Raw genomic sequence first — 5,363 nt, forward strand, 5'->3', positions numbered from 1 at the left:
CTAATAATAATAATAATAATAATAATAATAATAATAATAATAATAATAATAATAACAATAATAATAATAATAATAATAATAATAATAATAATAATAATAATAATAATAATTTTCTACTTACCTAATTGTACAATTTGTGATTAATTAATTTGCTAAAATTAATTTGCTACTTATCAAGTTGGACAATTTACAATTAATCAATTTGTTACTTACCAAATTGTATAATAGATTAATTTTCTCATTTAATGGTTAAATTAATGATTAATTACAAATTGCTAAATTAATGATCTCATTAAATGTGATTTAGTAAATAGATTAATTTTCTTATTAATTTACAAATTGATTTAATATCAAAAAAATTGATTCGTGTGATTGGTAAATTGAATTTGCATTACCTTGTTTGTTTAATTGAATCTGCATTGATTTGTGTGATTGATAAATTGATTCTGCATTAAAAAATTGATTCATGGGATTGGTAAAATGAATCTGCATTGATTCGTGTGATTGATAAATTGAATCTGCATTTACCAATCACATGAATTAATTTTGTTTGAAATTAAATCAATTTGTAAATTAATGAGAAAATTAATCAATTTACTAAATCACATTTAATGAGAAAATTAATTTTAGAATTTTGTGATTAATAATTAATTTAACCATTAAATGAGAAAATTAATCTATTATACAATTTGATAAGTAACAAATAGATTAATCGCAAATTGTCCAATTTGGTAAGTACCAAAATTTGGTAAGTATAAAATTAATTAATCACAAATTATACAATTTGGTAAGTAGCAAATTATTATTATTATTATTATTATTATTATTATTATTATTATTATTATTATTATTATTATTATTATTATTATTATTTATTAGTATTTTATTTTTTTAAATATTAAAATTAGTTTTAATTTGTTAAATAAATAATTTTCCAATTAATATTTTAAATGTATTTTCTTGTAAATATATAATATAATTTTCTATTGATAATTTTAATTATTTTTAATTTTAATTATAATATTTTTTAATAATAATAATAATATTATTATTATTTATTAATATATTATTTATTATTATTTATTAATGTATTATTTATTATAAATATTTATTAATATAATAATGCATAAAATGACAACAACAAAAATTAAAGCCTAGTAAGATGTCATCTTCTAGGTCAGCGATCTCCAACTAGGTCCATTTTAGAGTGGTCTTCAGCTGGTCGCATCCTGAACCAGCGACTTTCTATTGGACCCAAAACGTAGGACAATCTAGTATATCAAACTAGGAGTAAGACATTTTAGTATTAAAAAAAAAAAAGGATATTCCAGAAAAAAAATCCAAAAAAATTACATATATTAAGAAATTATATACAATAAATGAAAGAAAGAGAATAATGATTTTATTTAATTAATCTTTTACTTATTGGTTGATTTTCATTATCGTAACCTTGGAGTGTTAGGGATATTAATTAAAGAGTATAAATGATAAAAGTTAATAATGAATGTTAAGTTGAAAACTAAAATTATAATTATTTTATGACAAATTTTTCTTGCAAATGTGAAATTATTATGGAGGAAGGAGTATTAGATAATTTAGTGTTTTTGAATACTTTTCAAATTAAATATATTACTTTGAAATTATTTATGAAAAGATTAAATATCTAATATTTGAAATAATGTCTAAAATTTTAGTGTGTTTTTTGTGAATAAAAAAATTAATTTGTAATATCTATTTATATAAAGTTATATATAACTATCTTTTTAAAAGGTAAAACTTTATTAGAATAAAAAATAAAAATAAAATAAAAACTTTAGAGGAGTAAACCAAACCCAGGCAAAAAAAATGGAAAAGAAATAAAAATAGTCAAAGCTAAATTAAAAAGTATATAACTATAACTAATACATACTACTATACTAGTACAATTTAATATTATAAAATTATTATTAAATATATTTAAATAGTTTTTTATTTATTTAACATATTTAATATTTTTGACTTCAATAACAACTACTGCTTATTTAATTTTTAGTTGTCCATATATATATACACATACCTGTGTGTGTAATAACTCACTTCCACTTAATTGTCATCGTCCCAAATATATATTTAACAGTTCTATTTGATATTATTTTGCAAGTATCATAATGAAGGTAGGAAGCAATCTCCTAATAGTCGGAGCTATATTTGCTCTCTTCATCCTTACCAATGGATCTGGTATGTACATCATAACTTATTGCTTTACTTCTATTATTAAAATAATTTATGCACTTCTTAATATCGTTTATTAAAATTCCTAAAAATAAAAAAGAATGATTTTTGTTCTAAGTTAAATTAAACTGACTTGTGATTAAATTATTTGATCATATGTTAGGTGAAATGCGCAGATTGGGTGAAACTACCTATTGTCTTGAATCTGCGACAGTTGATGGAACATGTGACGATCCATCTAGGACTTGTGACGAAGTATTCATGAATGAATTAAAAGGATCATCGTCTATGGCTAAAGATTGTCAATGTCAAATGCTTTCTAAGAATTCGCGTCGTTGCACATGTTGTATTAATTGTAATGTGGCTATTAATATGACTCCTAGTAAACAATGTAATATGTAATTAATGGAATTTTCCATTAAAAAAGTGTTCTTGAACACTTATTAAGAAAAACACTTATTAAAGAATAAAATAAAATAAATAAAAGAAAAGTTTTGTGTGAATCTATCTATCTTACAATCAATAAATCTTATGTCATGTATATTTGGAAGATATAAAAAAAAATTATATTTAGTATTACAAACATTTCAAACTAATTTATCATTCAATTAATATGCACTATTTAAATCATATCTTAAAAATAAGAATTATTTTATAAAAATATTAAACTATCAAATTATTTAATCAATGTTTTTATATAAAGGCCAATGAAGAGGAAAAGTATCACAAAAGATGAAGGCCTCTCAACTTTTAATTACAATGCTAACTTGACTATTTTAAAATAAATTTGATATTAACAATTTAAATTAATATTAACAAGAACTAACAATTATTGACACAACTAATTAATAAAAATTTTCCTTTCTAATTTTTAACATAAAACAAAGAAGCATAAATTTTTTTACAATTATGAAGTTACGCACAATATAGTCCTTCAAAAGTAAGACAATCACAAGACAAGTACAATTTTAGAAAAACGTATAACACATAACACAATATATTAAGTACAAATCAGATAGTTAAATATAATACACAACCAAACACAACTATAATGACTGACATTTGAGTGATATTGATTTGATATTTGACCCGTTCAGTGTAACACTCTAATTTTTATAATAAACTATCTTACTAATGAAATATGATTTTAAATAATTACTTTAGTGTTAAAATTATTTTAAAATATATATGGATAAATTTAGTGACTAATTTTCGTTATATGAGTGTATTCTATGATGTGTTAATGTGATACATATTTGACTAAGTAAATGAAATAAATAACAAATATTATATTTTATTATTTTACATATTTTTTCTATAAATAATAGTATTTTAGGGTATATATTTTAAGGTATAAAATTTTAGGCGATTTTACGTGTATATGTGCGTTCGTAGTTAATGCGATATTTTCTTGTATGTTTGACTAATGTTAAGTGTGTACATAATTATATTTAATTTTTTCTAAATATATCCTATTTTAATTATTTATTTTACAAATAATCATCTTGAGTTAATACAATATTTTCTTGTATGTATGATTAATGTTAACTGTACACGTAATTATATTTAATTTTTTATAAATATATCCTATTTTAATTATTTATTTTACAAATAATTATCTTGAGGTATTAATAATATTGATACTGAGTTTTTATTTTTTTTTATATAGTTGCTATGGTATGATGATTTTATACATATTTATTTTGATTTAGTAATTAATATAAATTATTGATGTTATATTTATTTATTTATTTTATCCTTTCGAATATTCTATAAAGTGTTTTGGAGAAAAATTAGATTTATCTATGTTAATAATAAATAATATTATTTTAAAATGAGTATTTTGGAGAAAAAATTCCTAGAAAAGTAAATAAATTATTTATTTATTAAGTGCTTTTAGAAATACTAGAAAGTGAATTTTGGATCAGACGTCTGTTTACACTCCTATTTTCTACTTCTACATATTAATTTGGGCTGTTACTAGTTGAACTTTTCTTTCCTACACATGCGAGTTGTAACACCCTAAATTTTAAAATAAACTATTTTATTAGTTAAGTACGATTTTAAATAATTAATTTAATGTTAAAATTATTTTAGAATATATGATGATAAATTTTCTTACTAATTTTTCGTTATATAGGTGATTTATATGATGTGCTAGTTTTATAAATATTAGATTACATGAGCGATATAAATAATAAATATTATATTTTATTCTTTGATCTATTTTTTTAAAATAATAGTATTTTAGTGTAATATATATATATATATTTATTAAAAAAAAGATTTTATACGATTTTACGTGTATATACGTGTACCCAATTAATGTAATACTTTTATGTGCACTTGACTGATATTAAGTATGCACGTAGTTACATTTCAATTATTTATAACTATTTTCTATTTTTAGTTATTTTTTTTTATAAATAATTATCTTGAGATATTAGTGATATTGTGTTTGATTTCCTTTATTTTTATGTACTTATTAAGACATTGTGATTTTATATATATTTATTAAGATTTAGTAATTAATATAAAGTGTTGATGTTATATTTATTTATTTTATAATTTCGACTATTCTCTAATGATGGTAATATTTTAATTTGAGTATTTGGAAAAATAAGTATTATTATAGGGATTATTTTGAATATGAGAGTTTTGGTTATTAATGTATTTTAAAAGGTTAATTATTTTTATTTATAAATTGTTAGTTTTGAAATATTAATAATGTTTTATTAATGAAATTGTGTTTAAAAATAAAATAAAATAAAACTAGTAAAACCTAAAAGGAGACCTTTGACCCATTTGTGAATCCTAATTGTTAATAAAATAAAACAAGCAAAAAAAGGAAGAGAGTTGGACGGCGGCGGTAAAACCAAAGAGAAACACAACAACAATCCATAGTTTGACACCGATGATTGATAACTATCCAGAAAACTTTCTCCATTTTCGCTCAAATTTGAGTATGTTATTTCATTCATTTAACTAGTTCCAGAATTTTAACAACCCCAATTTCTCTCTAAAATACCCGACTTCTCCGGTTGTAGAATTCCTTATTTTGCACCGTTCTCCTTCACCGTAAGTCCGATTTGAGTGAAACCAACGCCAAAACGACTGTGTGAAAAGTGGCTATATTATCCACTGATTGGTTT

At 20.8% G+C, this 5,363-nt stretch overlaps 1 non-coding gene across 1 annotated transcript; it reads left to right on the forward strand.

The window, feature by feature from the left end:
* Positions 1-2,087: 2,087 nt before the first annotated feature.
* On the forward strand, positions 2,088-2,702 carry LOC105851727 (uncharacterized). The gene is made up of 2 exons (XR_012162165.1): positions 2,088-2,217; positions 2,375-2,702. It is a non-coding gene; the product is annotated as an uncharacterized protein (transcript).
* The last annotated feature ends 2,661 nt before the right edge of the window (positions 2,703-5,363 follow it).

This window comes from Cicer arietinum, chromosome 3 (genome assembly GCF_000331145.2).
Source record: "Cicer arietinum cultivar CDC Frontier isolate Library 1 chromosome 3, Cicar.CDCFrontier_v2.0, whole genome shotgun sequence".
Taxonomy (NCBI): Eukaryota; Viridiplantae; Streptophyta; class Magnoliopsida; order Fabales; family Fabaceae; genus Cicer; species Cicer arietinum.